At 43.8% G+C, this 18,610-nt stretch overlaps 1 protein-coding gene and 1 non-coding gene across 4 annotated transcripts in view; one reads left to right on the top strand and one right to left on the bottom strand.

Annotated features, from left to right (window-relative positions):
* SUGCT (succinyl-CoA:glutarate-CoA transferase) overlaps nucleotides 1-18,610 on the bottom strand; it is a 760,970-nt gene that overhangs the window by 140,062 nt on the left and 602,298 nt on the right. The window lies entirely within an intron of this gene.
* LOC125161347 (U6 spliceosomal RNA) lies at nucleotides 17,999-18,100 on the top strand. The gene has a single exon (XR_007150562.1). It is a non-coding gene; the product is annotated as a U6 spliceosomal RNA (small nuclear RNA).

The raw sequence follows: 18,610 nt of genomic DNA on the forward strand, positions 1-18,610 counted from the left end.
GTGAGGCTTTTTCTGCCCTGCTCTCTTTGAGTCCTTTTCCAGCAGGACACTGGAATGGTGGTGGTGGGAGGCGGGGGGGCGAGGGGGGGGAAGATGGGGGATGAAGGGGGAGGGAAGGGGGTAGAAGACAAATGACAGTGAGAAAATGGAACAGAAACCAACTGGGTACCCCTCCTCTGCCCTGTGTACCCCTCCACTGTAGACTTCTAAATTGAAGTAGGCCTGGGCTGGGGGGAAATAGGAACTTTCATCTTAAAATAAGTTCAGGGGCACCTGGGCCGCTCGGTCAGTTAAGCATCCGGCTTTGGCTCAGGTCATGATCTCCCTGTTGCCCCCGTTCAAGCCACGTGTCGGGCTCTGAGCCGACAGCTCAGAGCCTGGAGCCTGTTTCAGATTCTGTGTCCCTCTCACTCTCTGCCCCTCCCCCGCTCGCACTCTGTCTCTGTCTCTCAAAAATAAATAAACATTAAAAAGATTTTAAGTTCAGACATTTTATTCTCCCGTGGCAACTGACATATGAATTACATTTGAGATGAATCTTGCAACTGACAGTGATGTGGGAGAATTCTGTTATCAGATCACTGAAAAGGTTACGGGATCTCCCCAAGATCCAGTAACAACAAAATCCAAATTTTCTGGTTTCTTTTAAAGTTTATTTATTTATTTATTGAGAGAGACAAAGAGAGAGAACAAGAGGGGCAGAGAGAGGGGGCAAGAGAGAGAATCCTAAGTGTGCTCTGCACTGTCAGCACAGAGCCCGAGGAGGGGCTTGAACTTACACACTTACAAACATACAAACCCATGACTTAAGCCAAAACCAAGAGTCGGACACTTAACTGACTGAGCCACCCAGCAGCCCCAATCCAAAAGTCTAAAATGAGTGGAGGACTGTCAACATCTCCTAAAATCTCCTAAGTTTAACTCTAGGGAGAGGTGAGACCTGCCCATGCCAAGGACCCCACAGGGGACCCACCTCTCTGGCTCCAAGACTCCATCCTTCTCTGAGGCTAGGTCAGAAGCTCAATGTTGAAACATTTGATCCAACATCCTTCTTTGCAAGGATAGCATCTAACTAGTAGTTCTAATAAGTATGAGAAAAGGAACAAATATACTTTGGTTTTATATGGTCATCATTTCCTTACAAGGAAGGGTTGTTGCATACCCAAACCAAGTTTAAGATGATCTTAAACTCTTTTTCTCTACAGAGGCAATAGGTAGTTTCTTTTCCACACTGTATCGTGCTATATATAGGAGGCTTGTGCAACATCTTACAACAAATTAGAAGGGGAAATCAAGTTACCTACACCATACAATGTGAGATATACACTGCTTTCCAGCTCTGCCTCATGAAACACAATATGTTTTATCTGGCTAGAAAATAGAGCTGATCTGTTCTTATGAAATTGCTTGTGGCTGAAAGGAGGGAGGTTTTATATATATGTAATATATATATATATATATATATATATTTTTTTTTTTTTTTTTTGAGAGAGAGAGAGAGACAGAGACAAAGCATGAGCAGGGGAGGGTCAGAGAGAGAGAGGGAGGCATGGAATCTGAAGCAGACTCCAGGCTCTGAACTGTCAGCACAGGGCCCAATGTGGGGCTTGAACCCACAAACCTCGAGATCATGACCTGAGCCAAAGTCGGATGCTTAACCAACTGAGTCACCCAGGTGCCCCAGAGGGTGGTTATATTTTTGATCAGACCTCACTAACCTCCTTCTCTGTTCCTATTCCCACTTTAACAAATAGCATATCCTAGAAATTATAAGATGATTGTAATCTGGCAGTCAGTATAAAAAATAATTGGAATACTCAATCACTGATTCATTGTTGAAAATACCTATTTACAAGCAAGTAGCTGTAGTCTAAATAATTGTAATGTATTGAATGTCTGTGTCCTGCCACACCCCCAAGGTTTACATGTTGAAATCCTAACCCCCAGTGTGATGGTATTTGGAGTAGGAGCCTTTGGAATGGAATTAGGCCATGAAGGTGGAGCCCTTTTGAATAAGTTAGTGCCTTATAAGAACATGGCTTCTTCTCTCTGCTCCCTCTGCCAGTTGAGGCCATCTGCAAACCGGAAATGAGGCTCACCGGACACCAGGTTTGCCAGTACCTTCACCTCGGGCTTCCAGCTGCCGGGACTATGAGAAGTAAACATCTGTGGTTCAAACCACTCACTCTATGACGTTTCTGTTATGGCAGCCTTACGTGACAAAGACAATAATGGAAAGGGCAGCAAAGTCAAAGGCAGTCAGAAGCATATAGCTCCTCCCTTTATGAGTGGGCCAGGCCAGGTGGGCTTGCTGACACTGTCTCCTCATCTTCAGCGTGGGCCTGGCTTACAGAGCCATGAATAAGGACAAAGAGCCTCTGCCATAGCGTGGGTGCTAAGTGCAGGCCGGCCGTCCTGCCCTGTGCATGGACAAAGCCTTTAGACGGGGCATTGTGCTGAGAGAGTTCACAAGCTTACGATCCAGCTGGGGTACCATGAAGACATTTTGACAGTGATTCGAAAGTTCCCGTAAAAACAGAATTCACAAAACAGTGTAAATTCATATGCGTGGCTCAGAGAGTGAGGGCTAGAATTCCACAGGAGGGAGTGAAGTCCAGAAGCCATAGTGTTTGGGTCTCAAAAGAATGGGGGACCGGAGCTTGGGGAGGGGGACTGGATAGGAAAAGAGGAATTGGTATGGCTCCATTGTAAGATTTCACGACAAAATCCTGATGCAGCTTTCCTTTCTAAACACAGAAGCTGAGCCTGTGTCGTCCCCAGAAAGGGAAGTGTGCCACCACAGGGCTCCGTTCTGCGTTTCTTCCCTCTTCTGCCTTTACTCACCAGCGTTCCCTGACGGGTCCTACTGGGTGTCTGGGATTCTCATCTCCTAATTAGAAGCTTCAGCACCTTGGGGTGCCTGGGTGGCTCAGTTGGTTGAGCGTCCGACTTCGGCTCAGGTCATGATCTCACAGTTTGTGGGTTTGAGCCCCATGTTGGATTCTGAGCTGACAGCTCAGAGCCTGGAGCCTGCCTCAGATTCTGTGTTTCCCTCTCTCTCTATGCCCCTCCCCTGCTCTCTCTCTCTCTCAAAAATAAATTAACATTAAAAAATTTAAAAAAAAAAAGAAGAAGTTTCACCACCTTGTTCAAGCAGGGATCCTAACCTAAGTGAACATGAGCCTTCTTGGGCAAACACAGATTACTCCCTATTCCTTTCCTCAGCCCATTCCACTGGTGAGAACCCTTCTTCCAACATCTTCGGGCCGCATTCCACACTCCAAACACAGAGCACCGACAGACAAACCAGGAGTTTATTTTAGATGGCATCTTTTCAAGTCAAAACTCTTGAAGGAAATTTTCTTAAATTAAGATCCCAGGGAAAAAAAATAATCAAATGATAATACAACTGCTGATGAACATTCTGGCTGATCTTTCAATAAACTGATGATTATTTGCTAAACTTGTCCACTCAGATAAAATTATCTAGTTTTAGCACTTTTTGTTATTATTGTTGCTCCTGGGCTAGTTTTTATTTTTTATCTTACTTTTTATTTTTTAAAATTTTTTAAAATTTGTTTGTCTATTTTCAGAGTGGGAGCAGAGAGAGAGGGAGAGAGAGAGAGATTCCAAGCAGGGTCTGCATTGTCAGCACAGAGCCCAACACGGGGCTCAAACCCATGAACAGCGAGATCATGACCTGAGCCAAAATCAAGAGTTGGACACTTAACGGACTGAGCCACCCAGGGTCCCCTTGACAAGTTTTTTAATGTGACTACAGAGGTTTTTTGTTTTTTGTTGTTTTTTTAATCTCTTTTTTTCCTTAGGCATGATTTTAGAAATCTCTCTCAACTTCTCTCATTTACACAAACATATAGATAGATACCCTAAACCCTAAAACTACCCTGTTTAGCAAGATCTAGAAAACTGAGGATGTAGGAGGAATGGGGTGGAAGAAAGAGAAAAATTCCGTCTGAGGTAGAACATTAAAGACCTCACCCCCCAGTGCCCCTTACTCATCAGCTACAGAAGAGAGGCTGGGACATATGTATTATTTCCATAAACTGTGAGGCAGATCATAAGCAATTTGTTCCTAAGAGCTATAGAATAAAAACACACACATAGATTGTTTCTATGTAAATAAAAGTGAATTCAAGGATATGTTTGTGATAATGTCTGTCTGTCCTGCATTCTACAACACTTTCCGTAATGGGAAAGAAGTGGCCCATCTTAGAGCTAACACTCAGAGAATGTTTTATGACATGGGGGGTGGGGGTGAGGGGGAGATGGTAGTTGTGGTAAGGATGAAAGTGAGCAGAGGAACAATATCTGAAAACTATCCTTTAGGGGTGCCTGGGTGGGTGGCTCAGTCAGTTAAGCGTCCGACTTCAGCTCAGGTTATGATCTCGTGGCCCATGAGTTTGAGCCCCAGTTCAGGCTTTGTGCTGACAGCTCGGAGCCTGGAGCCTGCTTCAGATTCTGTGTCTCCCTCTCTCTTCCCCTCCCCCACTCATGGTCTCTCTCTCTCTCTCTCTCTCTCTCTCTCTCTCTCAAAAATAAATAAACATTAAAAAAATTAAAAATAAATAAATAAATAAAACCTATCTCTTAGAAAGTTTGCTGAGTGTGGTGTAGTGTATACATACCCCTACCCCTTCTTCAAGAGAATTTCGAGAAGGACTTCTGTTACTTCCAGTGCTTTTGGGATTAAGATTTGTGTTTCTTTTGTCTGAGATTCTTTAAGGGAATCTTAAGTATGATATAACCCAACCATCTTCAAAACTGTTCACCTAACCCCTGACTAGTATCAGCACCACCTGGGAACTTGTTAGAATAAATCTTTGGGCCCCACTTCCTGTCTGTGTCAGAAATTGTGGGACTGGAGCCCAGCGATATGGACTTCAAGTAGCCCTCCAAGGGATTCCGATGTGCAATGAATTTGACAACTATAACCTGTGGTGCATAGTCACTACTGAGAAACCATCTGTGGTAGAGGTTGTGGACCAGGCAGCACACCCATCCTTTGCTTGCTTTGAGTAAGACTGCTGAGGATGTTCTCCTGTGACCTTCTCCAGTGACTTATCCTTGGCTGACAGACAAGGATACATGCCTGGGAGGCCAGCCACCCACCCGCCACCCCAGCCCCAGGGCACCCAATGACTGCTTGGTATCAGGTTCTTTAGCCTAGACCCTTTGAAGGGAAGGAGGGTTCTGCCCTGTGAGCCCTGTGTATCAGGCCAAAGTTAGACTTTACCTAAGATCACTTCCTTGGGGATTCCTTCTCCTTCCCTATCTTGCTCTCTTCACTCTCTTCCAGTTTTTTCCTAAAGACTACTCCCTCATGAAATCAGTGCACCCCAATCCCTTTCTCACATGCTGCTTCTAGGGAACCAGACTATGACATTATTAATAGTTCTAATGATTAGAAATGTTTGGAAAGCTTCTCTTAGAGCAATGATGGGTGGGAATGGTTACTGTTTGGTGGGGGGAAGAATTCCCAAATATGGGAATACCCATGGGAGTCTTCTCAAAAGTATATGAGACTATACTCTGCATCTCAGCAAGGAGAAAATAAAGGTTGGGCTTGAAACCTTTAAACTGATGGGATAGATGATCTCTATTGACCATTCAAGTTCTGAAATGTATATATTGTGACAATCCCCAGTAGTGAATATTATACAATTTTATTTATGTTCAGTTAGATGAAGAGAAAGGACGAGAAGTCGCCAGAGGGGAAGGTATTCACATTCACTAACATAAAACAATTCATTCGACACGTTTATTGAGCTCCTATATAGGGCTTCCACAGTAAACTTTGCAAGCAAAGTCTCTCCCCTCAGGGAGCTTCTGATCTGATGAGGGAAACAGGCAGTAAACAGAGGAATATGTGTAATCTGATATCCAAGAGTGAAAAATATTATGAAGAAAAGTGAAGCAGGGGAAGGAGATAGAGGGTGATAATGGGGGGGGGGGGCGCAGGGAGCTCAGTGAGGAGGCAATATTTGAGCAGACCCTTAAAAGCAGTGAGCAAATTTCACTTTCTATAAGCAAAGTTATGAGACTATCTACTGTTCTAGACAGAAGAAACAGCAAGTATAAAGTCTCCAGGCAAGGGCTTGGTTAGTTGGGGGTGGGAGAAAGGAGGACAGGGGCAGTAGATGGGTTTAGAAGGTAGCCAGGGCCCTGAGCATGTAGGGGGTAGTAGGTCAGAGTGGAAACAAGATGTGATGGGATGCCCTTGGGGGTTCTGAGCAGGCAGTGGCATGAATGCATTTATATTTGTAAAAGTCTCCTTAGAGAGAAGAGACTGCAGGTGGGGCAAGAGAATCAGAGACCACAGATAAAACGATATTGCAATAAACTAGGCAGGAATGAGACGAAGGTGAACGGCTTCCAGGAAAGCTTATTTATCTACTCATTGACTTTAATCCCTTGAGAGCTCTGAAGGGCCCTACAAGATGTGCACACCCTGTTTAAGTCTCCTTCCCTCTTTGCCTGATCACAACCTGGAACAGGAAGGAAGGATTTATGAAGGCATTGAGTCTCAGACATCCAGACCGAGTTAGGGACAGACAGCATTATTGCACAGGGTACCAGGGAAGTATTTCGATCCTGGAGCCCCACGTTGACATTACTACTATTATGTTTCACGAAACAGCTCCTTGATTCCTGTTGCTTCATACGGTACTGTGCAGGTCCGGGAAGTTTTACTGAGAGCAAGTTCTACTCTCGAAAGCCACAATGTAAGGATTTTTTTTTCCCATTTCATTTTATTCAAAGTGTATAAATACATTGGTAAACAATACCATGAAAGAAGACATTTGATAACATCTATGCTAACAACTAAAAATTTCCACTTGGTGTTTTGCTCCCAATAAAACCTATTCTTTGTTAAAATTTTATTGTCAGTGAGTTTTTAAGTGCACGGAAAAAAGATTTCAATTACAATTTATAACCGAAGCAAGTTTGAACATAAGGAAGTCAGTTCTTTCAAAAGGAACAAAAACCCACCAGAGCTTACTTTGAAACAATATTTAAGGCTTCACTCCACGGAGATTTCTAATACTCTTTTTCTAAGTGGAATTCAATTTTCCCATTTGTAAGTTTCCCAATGTTGGTGGTTACAGAGTATGTGCCTGTGGTCAGGCGATTTAGGAAAAATGGGAAGCATGAAGGTGCTGGTTTTAAAATTAAATCTGAAGCTTTCACGTGCCTTAAGGACCACGTCCAAAAGAAATTGCTTTCCTTGGGACCAAAGGTACTATCTCGCCATTCAAAATGCAAAGGGCCAGAAGTTTATTTATACCTTCTCCATGATTTGTTTCCCAGATTTGGCTTTCTATAAGCACTTCCTTCAGGAAAACACACACTTTTCCTCCCCTGCAGCCCAATTTCCTGTAGGAGGGCCTCTTCAGAAAATGATAATCACAGCGTCCTTCTTGTGTTTTCCAGTGACACGCAGAGCACTCACATTCACACATACAAAACACCTTTCAAAAGAAAGCGAGGATGAAGCAGGGTAAAGAGAGTAAAGAAATTTTCTCCTTTTCCCCAAACTCCTTCCCCTTCTTAAAAACTAGTCGCTGTTGCTGTATTTTCATGGCGTATACTGGGATTTCACATCCATTCTCCTCATTTGAGGGCAGATTCTTCCTTGGGTTAGATGTAGATTTATGTAATCTGAGCCACTAGCAGAGTTAATTCTACCCCAAGCAATTACAGGATGCCCAGGGCTGCTGTTGGGACATGCTAACCACAGACGTGTTCTTGTGTTCCAAGGTGAAGATGACAATGAGGGTGGGGAGTTCTCCAGTTGTCCGAGCTGTGATATAACCACAAACTCTGTGACGCCTCCTGTAAGGAACAGGTCTGAGCAGACCTATTGGAAGAAGGGGTGGGATAGCTGAGTTCCATAGCCTAGCTTCTTGAACACAAAGTTATCATCCAAAACTATCTGGTAAACTCTTGGAAATGCTGTGGTTTCCTCTGGATTAAGACTTAGCCGGGTCCCTAGAGATGGCTACCCACTGGGAATGGTCTTGGGAGCCTGAACAGACTAAGACATTGATAATCAACTTTGTACACAAATCTTATCATGATCATATTTCCTCAAATCTAAGAGTTCCCACACTGACTTTTCAAGAGGGAATAAGAAATGTCATCATGATTGAAGGCACATACTAATAGAAATAATAAAAATATATTTCCATTGAATTCAAAGATATATTATTAGAAATTAATATGATCATAAAAATCCTAGACTATGTTAAGCCCTTCCTCGGCTGGCTATATTACCCCACTTAATCCTCATAAAAATCATAGCCCTCTGAGAGAGATTGAATTTTCCTCATTTTTCAGATGAGGAAACTAAGGCTGAAGAAAAATTAAGAAAAGTGTTGGCACCTGAAGTTTTGTAACTCTGATCTCATATCCAGGCCCCTGAGGATTTCTGAGATATACTGCCCTGGAAGGGAGCCACCAATGGGTACAGCCTTCCCCTTTGATAAATTTCAAGGAAAAAAGGCAATAATTTCACACCAACAGCACAATTAAGTGACCCAAGACCCTGATGTAGGTTCTGTCGTGTCCGATGGCATAAAGATCAAACCCCACTGCTTCCAAGACCAAATGTTTAGGAGATAAAGTGGTGGACTGGGAGGAACAATGGCTCTGAGGTCTGAGGAATGCAGGATTTGTTAATTACGTACTGCTGGAACTGAAGAGTGACATTTCTAATCATGTCCACATGATAACTTATAAAATAAATGGTACTGAGGAAATCGGAAAGTAGAAAACAGGTTCTTTACTTCTCAAACATCAAACTAACCTCCAGATGAACCAACAAATTTTGAATAAAAATGAAAGTGTAAAGATCTTTATGACGATGGAATAGTTCTGTATCTTGACTGCAGTCAAGGTTTTTATTGTCAATGATGAGTAGATTACATCATGCGTAGATTACACGCATCTACATATGTGATAAAACAGCACAGAATTTTGCACAGACGTTGCCCTGATGTCTATTTCCTGATTTTGATAGTGTACTATAATTATGTAAGACATACCCATGGGGGGAAACTGGATGAAGAGTACACAGGACTTCTCTACTATTTTTGCAACTTCCTGTGAACCTATAATTATGTCAAATAAAAAGTAAAAACAAAATTTAAATATAATCATAAATGGAACATGGTAAAACTGAATACTGAACCTGGCATGGCCAAGGAAGAATCCAATTTTTAAAAACTGATCAATTTAACCACTTATAAATGAAAAGTTTCTAATGTCCAAAAGCATAAAGTTGAAAGGCAAATATTCAGATGTTTTCCACATATACAGAAAATGAGGGTTTAGTTAAGTTAGTATCATTTATATGCTGGTTAAAAGAGTGGACTTTGGTTGAAAGGGCCAGAATCCTTGGATTAAAAATCATGGCCCCATCATTTGATGGCCGGTGACTTTGAGAAAATTACCTTCACTGAGCTTTGGCTTTACTGTCCGTGAGATAGAGATAATGGTGGTGCCTTCCTCAATGAGCTGGTATGAGGATTAAAAGAGTTAAGAATTGAATAGTATCTGGAGCACAGTAACACATGCAGCATTAGCTGGGTTCTTATAATTGTTACAATGCAATACAAGAAACAAAAACAAACAAACAAACAAACAAACAAAAAAAACAAACGCTAAATCCTTCTGTGATGCCAAGCTCTTGACTATTCAGGATCTGGCTGGGGTAAACTCATTCTTGATAACTCTGACACAGATTTCCCTGATATAATTAAATCCTCAGGCTGAATCAGGCCTGGACATTTATGTTGACAGCTAATGATCTGTGGTAAGCAATCCTTACCCTTGTGGTCACCTGTGAGCTAGAATTTTTTGCTGTCTTCAACACATCTACCTCTGCGGTTATTCATCCTGTGTCCCGTCTACTGTGGTGTTTCTAGGCCACCGTAACTAGGTAACAGGATGTTTGTGAGAGCCGCTTGTGCTGGTATCGGTGTTGTGATTTGCATTCTCCCATGCATTGGGTTGCTCTTACTATCTCTGTTTCATGAAGAGATGGCAACTCAGAGAAGTTGTAGTCACTGGACTGCCCAAGGTCACACAACCAGTCAGTAGTAGCACCTAATCTCAAAACCAGCTCTTCTGAATCAAAAGCCTGGACATTTCCAAAGTGATGGGAAACCCTCTGACTCACAATTCTAAGTACCATGTCTAAACTAAGATTCCCAATACAGATCTATGAGGTTCCACATTTTTCTGGCATGGGCTTTTGGACAACTTTGTTGACTCCTGATGGGTTTTCCTTTTTCCTTCCTGATTCTTGCCAGTGTTCCAAATAGGAGTATTTATCATACAAGTCCCATCGTGGCAAGTCAACTGTGAGACCACACTCTATGGCGGTGGGGGGGGGGGGGCACAGGTTGCTTTCTGTGCTCCTTATGATGTTTTAGAGCTCTGTTTCTCCAAGTAGATTGGAGGCTTATAAAACACAGGGACCACCTGTTGTCATTATCTGGTATCTACTCAAAAACAGCTAGTACAATCGACTATAACTTCAGGTTGTTGGCCTCTTGATCTGGAACAACACTTGAAAAGGCACACTTGGTCCATGTTTCTATTTAAGAAGCTCTTGTGGGGGCGCCTGGGTGGCGCAGTCGGTTAAGCGTCCGACTTCAGCCAGGTCACGATCTCGCGGTCTGGGAGTTCGAGCCTCGCGTCAGGCTCTGGGCTGATGGCTCGGAGCCTGGAGCCTGTTTCCGATTCTGTGTCTCCCTCTCTCTCTGCCCCTCCCCCGTTCATGCTCTGTCTCCTTCTGTCCCAAAAATAAATAAACATTGAAAAAAAAAATTTAAAAAAAAAAAAAAAAAAAAGAAGCTCTTGTGTATATGAATGACCACCTGGATTATAAGTATAGAAATCTGAGTATCAGTTACCCTGGTGCCAAGGAAGAGGAATATTTGCTTTATTGCTAGCTCTTGGAGCTAAGAATGGAATTCTCATAAAATCACTATCCAGTGTGATCTCAGGCAGGTGATTAAATTGTACTGGATCTCTTTTCCCACATGGTGAAAGGAATTTATCACTTTTAAGGAAATCTACTCTGCAAGACAGCACCTCCAATCCTTCCCACCTCCAAAGACATTTGAGTATTTACAGAGAGATGGGGCAAGGTGAGAAGAGGAGAGAGCTCAATGCACACATTTGGGCCTGGGCAACAACAAACACTGATGGAGAAGACAGGCAGACACAGATATGTATACACATTCTCTCCTCCCCTCCCTCCCTCTCTCTCTCTCTCTCTCTCTCTCTCTCTCTCATGCATACACACTCACAAATATACACATTCACATATATACACACACACACACATACATGCATTCACACACATACACACAAAATGTATATTTCTCTTATTATAATACTTTACGTAGATATTACTTAGATGCTTTTCCTTGGAATCACAAAAGGTAGGCAGGAATGGTAGAATGGCTTTGTTATGTGTACAGAAAAAAAAATGGCCTCTAGTCAAAATCTTCTTGCACACTTGTGGGTGGACTTGAAAGTAAGCATGGTTTTTTACTGTAACATGTTCCGTGTTTAGCTCTGGTTTATAGGTGAGGACCCCACAAAATAAGAAACCAGCTCGGGAAAAGGCATTTTGGTGATCTTTTATGGAGATAGAAAGGCTTTATAGGTGCTTGCACGGCATTTATAAGAACACCCTGTTCCACACAGTTGTCTCAATCCTAAAAACATGGAGCATTAATGTTGATAGATCACCATAAAACTGAAAGTAATTTAACAGTAGGTTGACCCCAAAAGTGAAGAGTGTTAAAGTGAGGTGGGCGCAGTACCCTTAAAATACACATAAATCTAATGTACCAACAGCATATGCTCCAGACGGCAATGTTGAGTGCACAGGGGAGGAAAAGGCAGCCAGGTGTCCACAGCCCAAAAAGCTAAGAAGGTAATTTGTGGCTTTTAGAGGTCATGAATAATGATTTCACATGGTTTTCTTGACTTTGATGTTGTTACAGAAAATCACATGAAAATGTGTGTTTTCCACTCTATTATTTCCCTCATCTGAAACAGAGCCAAGTTTCTTTCACATTAGGAGAAATATCTCAACAGGACCAACAGTTAGAAACTGGATTTTAAATTTCTTCACTCGTCCTAGCATCCTGCGTGCCCATCCAGTAAGATAGTAAAGGCACAAAAGAAATCTGGTCATTGATAATTACCTCTCTACGGCCACCTAGACAATGTGAGAGACACCTAGCTGCCTTCACGTTGCCCTGTCTCCGGCAGAAGGCACGGGCTTCTGGTGCTGGTGAGGGTTATTCCGGGAAGCTAGTGCTTGGCCGGGTTCACACAAAGGGCCGAAACAGAGTGAGAATCACAGCCCGTGATGACGTAAACCAGGTGGGTCTCCCATGAATCTGAGTCTTATGCATTTCTAGGGCTTTGCCTTGACAAGCCTGGGCCAGTGAAGGGTCCTAACAGTGGCCCTGAGGTATCCCACAGACTCCCAGCCTGAGGCAGGATTTTTAGAACCTGTCTCACCTGAACTTGCCATGTGGCTTCAGGCAGTACATCAACTCCTACAACCTGCTTTCCTCCACTGAAAGGTAGGGGGAAGGCTCCACTTACCTACTGCACAGAACTGCTTAGTGGAGTTTTAACAAGTCAGGATGGCAGAGCATATGATGTGTTTACGATTGCAAATATACTAGTGGCCAAAAGCAGCTGAGGAGATGACATTTGGTAGAAAGGAGAGCTCAGATTCCCCTTCCATCAGTGTACCCGAATGGCTTGTGGAAGTTGGACAATTCCTTTCACCACTATATGTTTCTCTATTTCCTTAAATAGCTTCTGTCATTTTCCAGATAATCACCTGGAAAATACTATGCATAGAACCTGCATAGAATCACTGTTTCTCAGGACACCTGTCTTTCATAACGTAATGCCTACCATCTGAAGCACAGTGCTAGTCTTAGGAGCAGCCAGCCTGCCCTGCTGAGGCTGCTTTGTGCCCTCCTGCCACCCAGCACCCTTCACAGATGGCCCTCCGTGGGCTGGGCCTCCAGACGCTGGGGCGGCCGATGAGCTCAGCTCTCAGAAGTGGCTGGCCTGGCTGAGACAGGGGTGCCCTGCCACACTCACTTCCTAGAGTACGAGTTCAGCCAAAGCCACATTAAAAGATGGTTGCTTAACGTTGGCAGAACTTTTCGGGAGGCACCAAAGGAGGGTGTGTGGGAGGGGGGGAGTGGGCAACAGTGTCATAAAATGACGAAGCCGGACAAACGTTTCCTGTCCTCACATTTAAAATCTCCGATGGGGGTGGAAGGCAGCCTCAGAGGCCCGGGGCTTTCCTGAAGAAACTATAAAAGGAAAAAAAAAATGATAAAGCTGGGCTTTAGCAGGCTACTACCACCCAAACCAAAGAGGGGAAGAGAAGTTTCCCTTAGCTCCAACCCTTGCTTGTAATCTTCAGGCTGGGTTTGCTGCAGGAAGCTTTTCAGAGGGGATGTGAGGTTTGGTTTTGTTTCTGTGGTGGCTCTTTTCTCCTCCGTGAGTGGCTATAGGTCAGATCTAGTCTTCTCGTGTTCCCACCATAATATATTTAAGAAGTTGAACAGGAATCAGTGGCGTCTTTGTGCATCCCACACCTCCTAGTGGTCTCCAACAAAATGTATTACCTGCTCAGAAAGTATCCCTTGCTATATGAATTGTTGCTGCCTGAAATCAGGAAAATAATCTCTTTGGACAAGGGCCATAACTTGGATATAAAAACCATTGACGTAGTCGATACATATGTTTTCTTCATGGGGTTTCCAGGACAAGGGAAAATCATGGAGCCTTCCCTCTGACATCTGTCAATTTTTCAGTCGCAACAAGAATATGAGTAGCTGATATGAAGCAGAACAAATGGAAAATTGTTCAAAATACTCAGCACAATTGGCCTATTTCCTTCAGCTTTCCAAATTACTCAAGCAATAGCGTATTGGCGATATTTCTCATGATAGACTCCCTGTAGAGATTCAATGCTCAGGTCTATCATTTCATGACCACTTAAATCCTGCAAAGTAAAATCTCATGCAGGCAAGGCCTGAGAGACCCATCCCCTAAGAAAAAGATAAGCTCTGGGGCACCTGGGTGGCTCAGTCAGTTAAGCTCGGACTCTTGATTTCAGCTCAGGTCATGATCTCACGGTTCATGAGTTTGAGCCCTGCACCAGACTCTGCACTGACAGTGCAGAGCCTGCTTGGGATCCTCTCTCTTTCCCTTTCTTTCTCTGCCCTTCTCTGTCTCAGAATAAATAAATAAATAACTTTTAAAAAGAAAAAGATAACTTCTCCTGTTTTCAGAGCCTCCAGCCCTAAGATGGGACTGGAGATGTGACAGCAGACCCACTTAGCGAACGCATGTACACCGTGTAATTTAAATCACAGTGTGTAAGGCAGCCTTTCAAGAGACTCCACGCATCTTCAGAGTTCCAGGGATTGTATTTGACTCACAAAATTTAGAATTCTTCACCCACACTTATCAGTGTCATCTTCCTTCTCCTTGTTCTACCCTCCTCTATAAAGCAAGAGACACATGTAGCTGCCTACAGCAACCTCAAAGATTTCTCCAATAAAGCAATGAAAAGTGGGGGGGGGGGGGTAGAGAATGTTCCAGAAAAGCTCACAGAGTTTTGTGGCTTAGGAGTTAAATCAAATAGCCTGGGGTTCCAATTCTGATTCTGCTAACAATTAAATAATGAAATACACCCTCTCTGTATTTCAAGTTCTTTAACATGAAGTAATTCCTTTGACCTTCATAACAAACCTCTGAGGGAGAAAGGGAAGCCTCGTCATCCCAAGTTTGCAGATGAGCAAGCCAACTCGGAGGTCTGCATAACCTGCCAAAGAGTGCATTGCTACATAGGCAGAACTGTTATCGACGCAGCCTTCTTGCTCATGGTTCACGCCATGTGGCCTGAGCTCTCTCTCTCTCTCTCTCCCCGAGTCATGACCTCTCTTACCTGAACATACATACCTACTCACTCTCCACCCTCTGCACCCCTCAGGAGCATGTGAGGCCCACCTTGGATGGCCTGAGGACATGTCACTGCATCACGTGGGCAGCACGTGCTCAGTAAATATTTGTCAAATTGAAACAAACTGAATCAACCTGATCAAATTGCAAAGCAGGTAAATTTTGTGCATTACCTTTCATCCTGTAACCCCTTGCTCTTAACCTCGACTCCCGCCTGTCAAAACCTATACTTCTAGATCTTTCAAATGCATAAACTCTATGATTGATAGGGACTTAAAGTGTTCTCTATCCCTGTAAGGTGACATTTGAATCTAGTGGATGTGGCTGTAATTAATTTCAGGCACAGCCAGAAAGTCTGGGATGACCTGAGAAAGGGCCTTCCGAGCAGGCCAGAAATCACATGTAGAACTCAGTGGAACTTCAGCCTGTGCCGAAATCACAGGCATTCACAGTCACCCACCTTGGTTTTTCTCATCTATGAGTTGAAAAGTGTGAGTCATAAACTGTTGGAAGTATTTTTAACTCCCCAATTATTTGGATCGTAAAATGCAATGTTTCAACCCTAACCGAATGCTAAGGCCAATCTTAGCAACCAATTAGACAGAGTTGACTTTGAAATCAAAGAACAAGTCCAAGAGAGAAAGAGTAAGCTATTTAAAAAGATTATGTGGATATCCCAATATGTGTAACTCAAAGCACCCATGAACTCTCCATGCAAACAACAAAGTACGATTGCGTCTTCTCCTTGACGTGGACTAAGGGACACTGCATCCTGAGCGCCCCCTCAGCCCGGAGCTTGCACTCCACTTACAAATGGACACATGCTAAGGTGTCTGCATTCTGTCCTTGAAGATTCCTGAGGCTCACATCACCGGGGAGCCCACTCTTCAGCCTCAGCTTTTTCAGTTTACACTTTGAGCCACTAAGTTCTGTCGCTGCCATCTCCTGTCCCTGCCTCTCCTTCCTGGCACCTCTTACAGCCTCAGTTCAGGCCCCCTGAACCTGCAATACTCACTGAGGGACACCGCCTTTCCCTCCCCAATGGCCCCTAAGCCCTAATGCCTCCCCCAACCCCTGCCATGCCGACGACTGGCAGGCTCCCCGCCCTGGTTCTCTCTCTGTCTGCCAAACTTGCTCATGCTATACTTTGGCTCCAATGCCCACCCCAGAAACTCCCACTTGCCCTTCCAGACTCAGCTCATACAACCTGGGAAGTCTTTACTGACTGCCAGGCTGAGTTAGAATCCCTGCCCATGCTTTCCCAAAATCCTGAGTATATATCAAACACAGTGTTAATGACACCAGATAGTATTCCTATTAACTTCTCTACTTGTGTCCTTGGTTCTCACAACGTGCCAGAACTTGCTGACTGGCTGACTGACTCACTAAAAGAAGAGACTGCAAGAAGTGTGGTCAAGAAAAGTCCCAACTTCCTTTGAGATTTTCCTTGGTGCGTAACACGGTGTCTGCTGCAGGTTCCCAGGTAGTTAAATAAAACTGAACTACATAATCCTTTCCTTGACCAGTCCTCATTCATTCGGTCATCAGGTATTGACCATCCAGGACGTCCTGTGGAACTGTGCATAGTAGACACTGTGGAAGAAACGACCGGGTAAACCAAGGGCCTGGAGGAGTCTAGAGTCAAGAGGAATAATAGGTTTATAAACAGTAGAGAGTCGTCCAAGTCTGAGTGAATCACCAGCGGCCCTTTGTAGGGGAAATAGGGAAGAGTTAGCCATGGAGAGGAGTTTTGAGGCAGGTCTTAACTGATGAGTACGTGAATATCCTTTTTTTGAGTCTTCTTAGTCATGTGTGTACGTGTGCCCGTGTGTTTTGGATACGTGCTACTACTATCCACAAAATTCCCTGGAATGAATATTTATGCAAATGCTAATTACGCACTAATTACACACTATAATCTAAAACTCCCCTAGGTTATTTCCTGCCAACACAACGTCCCTTTGCTGCGCGTCTCTTAACATTTTAGCTGTTCTTTGGATGACAGTGGTTTTAACATTCCACAGACCCTGGTCTACCATCCCTGAACTGCTTCCTCTCCTGAGTCCTGTTAATCTCTCACGTTTATTATCATTTTTTCAGCTGCAGTCATTGCGAACAGTAGTGTGCTTCCCCCCACATAATAAATATTCATGTGCTTATGAAGTCGCAGAGAAAACGTTGCTGAGCATGAAGAGTTGATGTCAACAGTCAAGAGTGGATGAAACACAACACTAAATCTATTAGGATTCCCACATCTTCCTAGAGGCTTAATTGTTTCAGACAAGAGGCTGAAGCATGGAGTTTGGAGGTTTTGAGAATGACTACAAGATGGGAAGGAAAACAAAAGATATAATTGGCGAATTATGGCTCTGGGTGTCACTTCTATTTCACAACAGTGCATGGGTAAGAAGCCTTTTCACATTATCCAATTTATCCCTTCGAGACTGGGATGGTCTACTGACCCCGAGCATGAGATAGAACCTGGGCAGCGGTGAGCCGAGCCCTGCTAGGAAATGAGGAATTGCCTGCAATGGGAACTCCTAGTCTGAACTCGTACCCATATTTCTGACCTCAGACCTCTGTTCATTTTTTTTTTAATTTTTTTTTCAACGTTTATTTATTTTTGGGACAGAGAGAGACAGAGCATGAACGGGGGAGGGGCAGAGAGAGAAGGAGACATAGAATCGGAAACAGGCTCCAGGCTCTGAGCCATCAGCCCAGAGCCTGACGCGGGGCTCAAACTCCCGGACCGCGACATTGTGACCTGGCTGAAGTCGGAGGCTTAACCGACTGCGCTACCCAGGCGCCCCGGAGACCTCTGTTCAGATGCAGCTCTTGGCTCGGGGACAGCTACTGTCATGACACAAGTGGAAATTTCTTTTTCCACAATTCCTGTCTGATGGCGTCTAAGAATCAATGCAAAGTCACTTTAAGAGTGTTCTGAAATACTGCTTGCTTCTGCAGTGCATAGACTAAAACTGGAACGATTCAGAGATTAGCATGGCCCCTGCATGAGAATGGCACTCAAATTCGTGAAGTGTTCCATATTTAAAAAAAAAATAGAATGCTTTGAAATATTAACAGTTATTTGCTGGACATGAGTGCATGCAGGTGTGCACACACAGTACACTAAGCAAATGCCCAGTAGACATATGATATTAGACAGAAGTGAGAGGACGGTGATGTGGAGTAGCGGTATAGGGTAGTAGATGAGCACTTTGTCCTCAGAAAAGCTTTGTAGTCCTAGCTCTGCCACTTACCAGCCATGAGACCTTAGGAAAGCTGCTGAGCCTCTCCAGGCCTCAGTCTCATCATCTCCTTAACCCAGTGGTTCTTAAGTGGGGGCAATTTTGTGTGGGCTATTTGAGTGCCAGTGACAATTTCAATGCCCCCCCCCTCATTAATACCTCATAAGTATTCATCTTATGCCCAATACTGCCTTCAATCTTTCCTGAAACCAAGACTTGGGTCATAAAACAAAGGGATGGTCAGCACAAATGCATCTAATTTTCAAGCCAAAGCCACTACATGACCAGGCGACCCAGTGGCATTGGACTATCTA

Source organism: Prionailurus viverrinus, chromosome A2 (genome assembly GCF_022837055.1).
Source record: "Prionailurus viverrinus isolate Anna chromosome A2, UM_Priviv_1.0, whole genome shotgun sequence".
Classification (NCBI taxonomy): domain Eukaryota; kingdom Metazoa; phylum Chordata; class Mammalia; order Carnivora; family Felidae; genus Prionailurus; species Prionailurus viverrinus.